The 12,500-nt window shown below is 40.5% G+C and overlaps 1 protein-coding gene across 2 annotated transcripts in view; it reads right to left on the bottom strand.

Moving 5' to 3' along the window:
- Nucleotides 1-12,500, bottom strand: part of grid1a (glutamate receptor, ionotropic, delta 1a) — a 216,994-nt gene that overhangs the window by 115,810 nt on the left and 88,684 nt on the right. The window lies entirely within an intron of this gene.

The raw sequence follows: 12,500 nt of genomic DNA on the forward strand, positions 1-12,500 counted from the left end.
TCGTTTAGAGTTCCTCTCCATGAGTTCCTGAGATCTGCTTCGTTTAGAGTTCCTCTCCATGAGTTCCTGAGATCTGCTTCATTTAGAGTTCCTCTCCATGAGTTCCTGAGATTTTATTTACAGTTACCCCACCAGTTTTTTCAAAAACTGAAAAAGTGACAGTGACGTGACGTACGGCTAAGTATGGTGACCCGTACTCAGAATTCGTTCTCTGCATTTAACCCATCCAAAGCAGTGAACACACACACACACACACACACACACACACACACACACACACACACACACACACACACACACACACACACACACACACACACAGCAGTGAACACACACACCATGAACACACACCCAGAGCAGTGTTCAGCCATTTATGCTGTGGCGCCCGGGGAGCAGTTGGGGTGGTTCGGTGCCTTGCTCAAGGGCACCTCAGTCGTGGTATTGCCAGCCCGAGACTCGAACCCACAACCTTTAGGGTTACGAGTCAGGCTCTCTAACCATTAGGCCACGACTTGCCCCGATAAATGAGTTATATACCATGTTGTGACTGAATGCCAGTCAAATTTAGTCAATTTTCATATGATTGTTTTGACAGAAAGAACTAAATGAATTAACATGAGGCATTTTGTGAGGATGTGATGGGACACCACAGCTAGGGGGCGCTCTCTCTTTCACCACCCGGTTCTATCCACGTCTATCTGTAAGCTTTGCCTTTTATGGTGTTTTGTGGGTGTGGCTTAATGTATTTAAAATCACCTGTGCTAGTAACACACTTGGTCACTACCGCACGTTCCACACAACTTCATGAAGCGGTCGATAAATAAGGCTCACGCTTTCTTTCTCGTCTCATGCTACGTTTGGTCATTAAGGATCTAAACTGAAGTCCACTTTCCACTGATAAGGAAATGTCCAGATCCGAGGGGTTTCCGGTGTCCCAAAGGAAGACTTCAGACATTCTGAGAAAGACAAACTCTCAGTTGAAAATGAAATGAAATCAAACAATAAACGCAGAACTCCTGCTGCCGTCTACACACTAACGTTAAGCCTTGAACGCCAGCTAATGCACACCGTGAGATATCTGGAGCTCCAGCCGCCTCGCTGCTGACTCGCTCTTCTGTAAACTGGAATTATGTTAGTTTTGGAGAGGAAAACGTGACCGAGGACAGAAACTCCGACGGTCTAAAGGTTCCTCGCACAATTTTAGCTAGTTAGCGGGTGTTAAGTGTCTTATACACACAGCGATGATGGGAACCATCAGAAACTTTGCTTCTTGCTTATGTTACCGTTTCAAATAAAGTTTATGCAACCGACATCACACGGTGATTACACTTAGCATCCGGCGCTAACACGCTAATCCATATCGCGTTCATCCGTATGCTAAAGACAAGCTGTATATTCTGCTGCACAACAAATACTGCCATGTTTTATGACATCATTAATCCTGATTCCTTCTGTAGGTTATAAAACTGTGCTGTAGTTCAGTCACAGCTCTCTCTCTCTCTCTCTCTCTCTCTCTCTCTCTCTCTCTCTCTCTCTCTCTCTCTCTCTCTCTCTCTCTCAGTCCCTCTCCATCTGTTTCTGTGTTTCAGACAGGAAGTGATGGCGTGACCTCGGTTGGAGGCAAATAAAGGATAAATTACTTTCTGTGAACTTAAAAGGGTCAGGTCCAGAATCTCGCTAGGGACAATTTATTTTAATTTACTCGAGTCAGGTAGAGAAGGAGCTCGGAAAAGACTGAACGGTTCACTCGCTCCTTACAGTAGAGGGAGCAGAGGAAGAAGAGTGAAGGAGTGGAGAGAGGAAAAGTGGAGAGAGGAAGAGGGAAAAGAGGAGGAGAGGAGTGAAAGAAAATGTGATGTCCACTTAAAGCTGGTAAAGAATCTCATCTCTTAACTGTTCCCAGAATTATTCTCTCTCTCTCTCTCTCTCTCTCTCTCTCTCTCTCTCTCTCTCTCTCTCTCTCTCTCTCTCTCTCTCTCTCTCATCCCCTTACACTCTCTCTCTCACTCATACCCCCTCTCTCATCCCCCCTCTCTCTCATCCCCTTACTCTCTCTCTCACTCATCCCCCCTCTCTCACCCCCCCTCTCTCTCATCCCCTCACTCACTCTCTCATCCCTCTCTCTCTCATCCCCTCACTCTCTCTCTCGCTCAACCCCCCTTTCACCCCCCCTCTCTCATCCCCTCACTCTCCCTCACCCCACTCTCTCCTCACTCTCCCTCACCCCCCTCTCTCCCGCACTCACCCCTCTCTCGCGTCCCTCACTCTCACTCTCTAATCCCTCTCTCTCTCATCCCCTCAATCTCCCTCACCCCCTCTCTCCCTCACTCCCCCCTCTCTCTCATCCCCTCACTCACTCTCTCATCCCTCTCTCTCTCATCCCCTCACTCTCCCTCACCCCCTCTCTCCCTCACTCCCCCCTCTCTCTCCTCCCTTCACTCTCTCTCCCTCACCCTCCCTCACTCCCCCCCCCCCACTCACTGACATGGGTTCCCTTTGTTCCAGAGATGTTCTGCTCCTGTTCTAACTGTTCTGTCTCTCAGCACTCTTTCTTTTTTAGATGTATTCAGTATGAAGGTCTCTCTCTCTGTCAGTGACACACACAGTGACATGTCAGCATGCAGCAGGACACACTGTTAAACTAAAAACACCACACACCATTAGACTCACACCGTCACCTGTAGTGTGTGACTTTAACCAATATATTGTTCAATGAAATATTTTTATAATTAAATTTAACTGATGTTCTTCACGCTCACTGCTACATATATAGCTACATAAGAGGGATGGGGTGTATACAGTTACACAGGAGCAAAAAAGGTAGGTGTGTGTGTGTGTGTGTGTGTGTGTGTGTGTGTGTGTGTGTGTGTGTGTGTGTGTGTTGAGCTCTAATCTCATTATGGAACAGAAAGACTGCACTGAAGGAAATGAACTACTGAGTCTCCTTTTCTGATGAGAGTATGACTAATCCGGATTTACCGCCTAAAGCTTTACACACACACACACACACACACACACACACACACACACACACACACACACACACACACACACACACACATTTATCCTTATTATTATGAATATTATTATGATACTCTACTGCAGTTTGTTTGTTTGTTTGTTTGTTTGTTTAGAAATAGAGCTGTGTGGCATTCACTCATGATCTGCTTCTTTCTGTTAGTGAAATTAATGTGTGTGTGTGTGTGTGTGTGTGTGTGTGTGTGTGTGTGTGTGTGTGTGTGTGTGTGTGTGTGGTCAGTAACCTGACAGTAAATAAACTGTGTGTGTGTTACACTGAGCTCATGTAGATGACGTGGGTCTTGTCTCTGGTCCCTGTGTGCCTCCACTGGGGCACACTAAAACTTTACTGTAAACACTTTAAACTTCTCTTCTGTCTGTACCACTGAGAGCCCAACACACACACACACACACACACACACACACACACACACACACACACACACACACACACACACACACACACACAGAGAGTGAAACACACACAGAGAAACAGAAACAAACAATGAAAAACACACACACACACACACACACACACACACACACACACACACACACACACACACACACACACACACAGAAACAAGCAGAGACACACAGAAACACACACAAAAACACACGCACGAAAACAAACAAACACACACACACACACACACACGGAAACATGCAGAAACACACACACACAAACAAACACACAGACACACACAGAGAAAAACACACAGAAGCACAAACACACAGAAACACGCAGAGAAACACACACACTGGGACACACAGAAGCACAAACACACAAAGAAACAAACACAGAAACTCTCTCACACACACACTTCAAACACACAAAGATAGAAACAAACACAGAAACACACACACTCCAAACACACAGACCCACACATACACAACACACACAGAGAAAGAAACAAACACATACAGTACACACTAAAGTGAGTGAATCTTCTTGAATAAACAACTTCATCTGACTGTTGATGTCACAAATACATCGTAAAAAATTCAGACAGACAGACAGCGATACAGACAGACAGACAGACAGTGAGACAGACAGACAGACAGACAGACAGACAGACAGACAGACAGCGATACAGACAGACAGACAGACAGTGAGACAGACAGTGAGACAGACAGACAGACAGACAGCGATACAGACAGACAGTGAGACAGACAGACAGACAGACAGCGATACAGACAGACAGACAGACAGACAGTGAGACAGACAGACAGACAGACAGACAGACAGACAGACAGACAGACAGACAGTCCAACAAAAACCCTTCCAGATTATTATACAAATAGATAGACAAAAAGAAATGTAGAAAGAAAGACAGTAAAACAAACAGTGAGACAGAGACAGACAGAAAGACAGACAGACAGACAGACAGACAGACAGACAGACAGCAGTCTTGCCCTTTAGCTGCCTGGCTCTCTGGTTAATTAGGAGGCACAGCATGTTGTGTGTGACCTTTACAATCAGTGCGGTGGCACACACAGGAAATCATCAGCACAAATTCAGCACACAGAAAAGTTCAAAGGTCACACGGGTGCTAAACGATCTGAGAAGGGAGGAGACGAGTCAACAAGAATGGAGAGACAAAAAGAAACGAGAGGGGGAGAAAAACAAAAGTATGAACAGAGAGAAAACGAGGGGAAAGGAACGGAGATGAGAAAAACATAGGAGAAAAGAGAGGTACTGTAGGAAAGTGAGGAAATGATGGGATGACAACAGGAGACGAGACGAGAAGAAAAAAAGAGGAGAAAAAGAACAGAGACGAAAGGAGGAAAAACGAATGATTACAGACTTAGTGAGTGTGTAGAGGAGAAGGTGAAGCGTTCAGCACCAGGTCAGGGGACTGCAGTGTGTTAAAAAGTGAGTCCAGGATCCCGTCACAGAGGGAGGTGCTGATGCCAAGGTCAGTGAGGTCAGTGTGGAAGTGGTGATGGAGCTAAAGCCCCAGCTGAAGTCCATCGAGCAGCCTGACGTAGGAGCTGCTGTTATCCTGGAGGTCAAGGCAAAGTGGAGCAGCCTGGGGACAGAGACTGAGACACTGACATGCTGGAACTGCAGGGGATCTGATACAAGGCCAAGGAGGAGAACAGCCATGAGAACCCACAGGAGAACATCTCCAACCTCTTAGTGATGATGGTGTGTGTTGACAAGTGTGTGATTGTTGTGTTATAATGAGTGTGTGATTGTTGTGTTATAATGAGTGTGTGATTGTTGTGTTATAATGAGTGTGTGATTGTTGTGTTATAATGAGTGTGTGATTGTGTTATAATGAGTGTGTGATTGTGTTATAATGAGTGTGTGATTGTGTTATAATGAGTGTGTGATTGTTGTGTTATAATGAGTGTGTGATTATTGTGTTATAATGAGTGTGTGATTATTGTGTTATAATGAGTGTGTGATTGTTGTGTTATAATGAGTGTGTGATTGTGTTATAATGAGTGTGTGATTGTTGTGTTATAATGAGTGTGTGATTGTGTTATAATGAGTGTGTGATTGTTGTGTTATAATGAGTGTGTGTTGTGTTATAATGAGTGTGTGATTGTGTTATAATGAGTGTGTGATTATTGTGTTATAATGAGGGTGTGATTGTTGTGTTATAATGAGGGTGTGATTATTGTGTTATAATGAGTGTGTGATTGTTGTGTTATAATGAGTGTGTGATTGTGTTATAATGAGTGTGTGATTATTGTGTTATAATGAGTGTGATTGTGTTATAATGAGTGTGTGATTGTTGTATTATAATGAGTGTGTGATTATTGTGTTATAATGAGTGTGTGATTATTGTGTTATAATGAGTGTGTGATTGTGTTATAATGAGTGTGTGATTGTTGTGTTATAATGAGTGTGTGATTATTGTGTTATAATGAGTGTGTGATTATTGTGTTATAATGAGTGTGTGATTGTTGTGTTATAATGAGTGTGTGATTGTGTTATAATGAGTGTGTGATTGTTGTGTTATAATGAGTGTGTGATTGTGTTATAATGAGTGTGTGATTATAGTGTTATAATGAGTGTGTGATTGTTGTGTTATAATGAGTGTGTGATTATAGTGTTATAATGAGTGTGTGATTATTGTGTTATAATGAGGGTGTGATTGTTGTGTTATAATGAGGGTGTGATTATTGTGTTATAATGAGTGTGTGATTGTTGTGTTATAATGAGTGTGTGATTGTTGTGTTATAATGAGTGTGTGATTATAGTGTTATAATGAGTGTGTGTTGTGTTATAATGAGTGTGTGATTTTTGTGTTATAATGAGTGTGTGATTGTGTTATAATGAGTGTGTGATTGTTGTGTTATAATGAGTGTGTGATTATTGTGTTATAATGAGTGTGTGATTATTGTGTTATAATGAGTGTGTGATTGTTGTGTTATAATGAGTGTGTGATTGTGTTATAATGAGTGTGTGATTGTTGTGTTATAATGAGTGTGTGATTGTGTTATACTGAGTGTGTGATTGTTGTGTTATAATGAGTGTGTGTTGTGTTATAATGAGTGTGTGATTGTGTTATAATGAGTGTGTGATTATTGTGTTATAATGAGGGTGTGATTGTTGTGTTATAATGAGTGTGTGATTATAGTCTTATAATGAGTGTGTGTTGTGTTATAATGAGTGTGTGATTGTGTTATAATGAGTGTGTGATTGTTTTGTTATAATGAGTGTGTGATTATAGTGTTATAATGAGTGTGTGTTGTGTTATAATGAGTGTGTGATTGTGTTATAATGAGTGTGTGATTGTGTTATAATGAGTGTGTGATTGTTGTGTTATAATGAGTGTGTGATTATTGTGTTATAATGAGTGTGTGATTATTGTGTTATAATGAGTGTGTGATTGTTGTGTTATAATGAGTGTGTGATTATGTTATAATGAGTGTGTGATTATTGTGTTATAATGAGTGTGTGATTGTGTTATAATGAGTGTGTGATTGTTGTGTTATAATGAGTGTGTGTTGTGTTATAATGAGTGTGTGATTGTGGTATAATGAGTGTGTGATTATTGTGTTATAATGAGGGTCGTGTGATTGTTGTGTTATAATGAGTGTGTGATTATAGTCTTATAATGAGTGCTGTGTGTGTTATAATGAGTGTGTGATTGTGTTATAATGAGTGTGTGATTGTTGTGTTATAATGAGTGTGTGATTGTGTTATAATGAGTGTGTGATTGTGTTATAATGAGGTGTGTGATTATGTGTTATAATGAGTGGTGATTGTTGTGTTATAATGAGGGTGTGATATTGTGTTATAATGAGTGTGTGATTGTTGTGGTAATAAGGTGTGTGATTGTGTTATAATGAGTGTGTGATTTATTGTGTTATAATGAGTGTGTGTTGTGTTATAATGAGTGTGTGATTTTGTGTTATAATGAGTGTGTGATTCTGTGTTATAATGAGTGTGTGATGTGTAATGTGTGTGTGATGTGTAATGAGTGTGTGATGTGTAATGAGTGTGTGATGTGTAATGAGTGTGTGATGTGTAATGAGTGTGTGATGTGTAATGAGTGTGTGATGTGTAATGTGTGTGTGATGTGTAATGAGTGTGTGATGTGTAATGTGTGTGTGATGTGTAATGAGTGTGTGATGTGTAATGAGTGTGTGATGTGTAATGAGTGTGTGATGTGTAATGAGTGTGTGATGTGTAATGAGTGTGTGATGTGTAAGGTGTGTGATGTGTAATGAGTGTGTGATGTGTAATGAGTGTGTGATGTGTAATGTGTGTGTGATGTGTAATGTGTGTGTGATGTGTAATGAGTGTGTGATGTGTAATGAGTGTGTGATGTGTAATGTGTGTGTGATGTGTAAGGTGTGTGTGATGTGTAATGAGTGTGTGATGTGTAATGAGTGTGTGATGTGTAATGAGTGTGTGATGTGTAATGAGTGTGTGATGTGTAATGTGTGTGTGATGTGTAATGAGTGTGTGATGTGTAATGAGTGTGTGATGTGTAATGAGTGTGTGATGTGTAATGAGTGTGTGATGTGTAATGAGTGTGTGATGTGTAATGAGTGTGTGATGTGTAATGAGTGTGTGATGTGTAATGTGTGTGTGATGTGTAAGGTGTGTGTGATGTGTAATGAGTGTGTGATGTGTAATGAGTGTGATGTGTTATAATGAGGTGTGATTATTGTGTATAATGAGTGTGTGATTGTGTGTATAATGAGTGTGTGATTTGTGTGTTATAATGAGTGTGTGATGTTGTGTTATAATGAGTGTGTGATTGTGTTATAATGGGTGTGATATGTGTTAGATAATGGTGTTATAATGAGTGTGTGATTGTGTTATAATGAGTGTGTGATTATTGTGTTATAATGAGTGTGATTGTGTTATAATGAGTGTGTGATTGTTGTGTTATAATGAGTGTGTGATTATTGTGTTATAATGAGTGTGTGATTATTGTGTTATAATGTGTGTGATTGTGTTATAATGAGTGTGTGATTGTTGTGTTATAATGAGTGTGTGATTATTGTGTTATAATGAGTGTGTGATTGTGTTATAATGAGTGTGTTATTATTGTGTTATAATGAGTGTGTGATTGTGTTATAATGAGTGTGTGATTATTGTGTTATAATGAGTGTGTGATTGTGTTATAATGAGTGTGTAATTATAGTGTTATAATGAGTGTGTGATTGTGTTATAATGAGTGTGTGATTGTTGTGTTATAATGAGTGTGTGATTGTGTTATAATGAGTGTGTGATTGTGTTATAATGAGTGTGATTGTTGTGTTATAATGAGTGTGTCATTATTGTGTTATAATGAGTGTGTGATTATTGTGTTATAATGAGTGTGTGATTGTGTTATAATGAGTGTGTGATTATAGTGTTACAATGAGTGTGTGTTGTGTTATAATGAGTGTGTGATTGTGTTATAATGAGTGTGTGATTGTTTTGTTATAATGAGTGTGTGATTGTTGTGTTATAATGAGTGTGTGATTGTGTTATAATGAGTGTGTGATTGTTGTGTTCTAATGAGTGTGTGGTTATTGTGTTATAATGAGTGTGTGATTATAGTGTTATAATGAGTGTGTGTTGTTTTATAATGAGAGTGTGATTGTTGTGTTATAATGAGTGTGTGATTATAGTGTTATAATGAGTGTGTGTTGTTATAATGAGTGTGTGATTGTTGTGTTATAATGAGTGTTTTGTTGTGTTATTACAAGTGAGTGATTGTTGTGTTATAATAATGTGTGTGTGTGTTAATTATAAACAGCAAGTATATACTGTGTGTGCATGTGTACGCGTGTGTGTGTGTGTGTGTTTAATTCTAAAGTGTGTAACTGTAGTGTGTGTGATTATAAACATTGTGTGATTATAAACATTGTGTGATTATAAACATTGTGTGATTATATTGTGATGATGTCCTGCTGATTACTTTGTGTGAGATTTGAAGCGATGCTGCAGATTGTTCAGCTCCTCACTGGTCATCATCAGCACCAGTGTGTGTGTGATGTTATCAGCTTCATGAAAAACAACACAGAAAGGTTCATGGTGCAGGATGGAGCTGAGGTTCCTCGCTTCCTCATGATACCATCGTTCACACTGAGATCTTTATCTGTCACTGATCCTGACAAATGAATCGGAAATCTTTTTCTGGAACTTCTGTCTCCTGTGCAGTTCACCGCCGGTCTCTCTCTCTGCTGTTGTGCTGATTTGGATACATCATGCTGTTTGACACGAAGCTCTGGAACCTTCTCACAGGAGCTGAAGACCAGACCACGAGGCTTAAGTGGAACACTGCTCTGATCCCTGTTGTGCAACAGCTTTCACTCCACTAAACACTCCACTAAACCCACACAAAAACACACACGTGTGAATATTTGAAAACAACCTGGTGCAAAATTTGTGTGTGTGTGTGTGTGTGTGTGTGTGTGTGTGTGTGTGTGTGTGTGTGAGACCATTAGAACATGGAGATAGTTTTTTGCAGCAGTGTCTAGAATATAGCTGTGTAGCTTGAGGCAATGAATGATCGAACTCCCACCGTGGACAGCTATATGTGTGTGTGTGTGTGTGTGTGTGTATGTGTGTGTGTGTGTGTGTGTGTGTGTGTACACACGCAGAAGCCTGCTTGCAGAAGCAAACACAGTGAGCTGATGTGTGTGGGTGGAGCAGCTCAGAAATGTAGGATGGGGTGACCATGAGTATAAGGAGTAAAAAAGAAAGAGGATGTGCTGGAGGTGAAGGACAATCAGCTAAAGTTCCTCGGCTGAAGAACAGGATGTGGTGATGATGCTTCTGCAGGTGGAAGAACTTTAAAATGACCATGTTCCAGCGTTAAGGCTGGGTGGAGCTGAGTGTGCAACTATGTGCTCTATGTGTCCACTATGACCTGCTACAAGTGCGCTATGTGTCCTATATGACTCCATACTCCCTATACAAGTGCACTATGTGTCCTATATGACTCCATACCCCCTATACAAGTGTGCTATGTGTCCTATATGACTCCATACTCCCTATACAAGTGCACTATGTGTCCTATATGACTCCATACTCCCTATACAAGTGCACTATGTGTCCTATATGACTCCATACTCCCTATACAAGTGTGCTATGTGTCCTATATGACTCCATACTCCCTATACAAGTGCACTATGTGTCCTATATGACTCCATACCCCCTATAAAAGTGCACTATGTGTCCTATATGACTCCATACCCCCTATACAAGTGTGCTATGTGTCCTATATGACTCCATACCCCCTATACAAGTGTGCTATGTGTCCTATATGACTCCATACCCCCTATACAAGTGTGCTATGTGTCCTATATGACATTACATGTCCACTTTGACTCTGTACTCATTATATAAGTGCACTACATGTCCAATATTACTATTTCTGAAATAAATGGATTCTTCACCCTATGTAGTGCTCTATAACTCTATTTTAATAAACACTCCAGGAAGCCACGCCCCCTTTTATCTATTTCAGATGTTTTCGCTACAGCAGCACTTCCAGTACAATACGCTAACGAGGACAACGCGGCTCATACGTTTAAGGTCACAGTTAATGCTGAGGAACGTTTATTAAACATTAAACACAAAAAGCTGATCAACACGTCCTGACCAATCACGGTCCAGAACCCGACAGTGCCGAGGTATCAGATCAGTCAGTCAACACTTCAGCCACCGCAGATGGTGAAATGTTTCAGCTGTGTAACTGACTGAGGATCACAGAGAGATTAAATACTCTGTTGGTCTTTAGATAGAAAACAGAGCGGTGTTCTATATCATTCTGTACAGTTTACAATGTTTTCACTCCCACTCCTTTCCCAGGACTACTCATTATTCATCTACAGGGTTGGCAGGTCTGTGACTCACATCTCTCTCTCTCTCTCTCTCTCTCTCACACACACACACACACACACACACACACACACACACACACACACACACACACACACACACACACACACACACACACACACACACAGACACACACACACAGCACTAAGTACTGTGTTCTGAGTGCTATAACAATACTGCTGCTCTCCTCTAGCATTAATAAAGGTGTGGCTGTGTGTGATAGGTGACAGGGGTCTGAGGGTCTGGATAATAATAATAATAATAATAATAATAATAATAATAATAATAATAATAATAATAATAATAATAATAATAATAATAATAATAATAATAATAATAATATTAATGATAATGATAATAATAATATAATAATAATAATAATAATAATAATAATAATAATAATAATATTAATGATAATGATAATAATAATAATAATAATAATAATAATCAGAGTTTAACCCTCACTGAGACCTGATGTACTGAACACTACGTCTCCGTACGCAAAGCCCGGCTGTGTTGACAGTCGACTCCATCTCTCTGATCCATTAATAACTGTATAATTTGTCACCTGCTTACTTCTCTGAGTGTCTATGTGCTAATTAACCCGTCTTCCACCTGCATGTTCACCCGCCAATCAAATGAAAGCTCCGCCCACTTCCAGTCCCACACACAGCTCAGCAGTTAGACAGTAATTGCACCTGTCTGTCTGTCTGTCTGTCTGTCTGTCTGTATTTCTATTTCTGTCTCTATGAGGTTCTAGCTCTCTATTCCTCTCTATTCCTCTCTATTCCTCTCTATGCCTCTCTATTCCTCTCTATTCCTCTCTATTCCTCTCTATTCCTCTCTATTCCTCTCAGCCTTTCTGTCTTTGTGTGTCACTCTCACTCTTTTTTCTGTGCCTGTCTCTCTGTTTCTCACCTGATATTTTTATCTATTTCTATAGCATGTCTCTCTCCCTCCCCTCCCCCCTGTTCCCCCCCCCTCTCTCTCCACTTTTTATAGCTGTCTGTGTCTTTTTCTGTCTCTTCGTTCTCCATCTTCATCTGTCTGTCTGTCTCTATATCTGTTTTCTCTTCCCATCTCTCTCTCTCTCTCTCTCTCTCTCTCTCTCTCTCTCTCTCTCTGTCTCTCTCTCTGTCTCTCTTTCTTTTTTTTGCTTTTCCCCACAATTTTA

Source organism: Tachysurus fulvidraco, chromosome 12 (assembly GCF_022655615.1).
Source record: "Tachysurus fulvidraco isolate hzauxx_2018 chromosome 12, HZAU_PFXX_2.0, whole genome shotgun sequence".
In the NCBI taxonomy this organism is placed as follows: domain Eukaryota; kingdom Metazoa; phylum Chordata; class Actinopteri; order Siluriformes; family Bagridae; genus Tachysurus; species Tachysurus fulvidraco.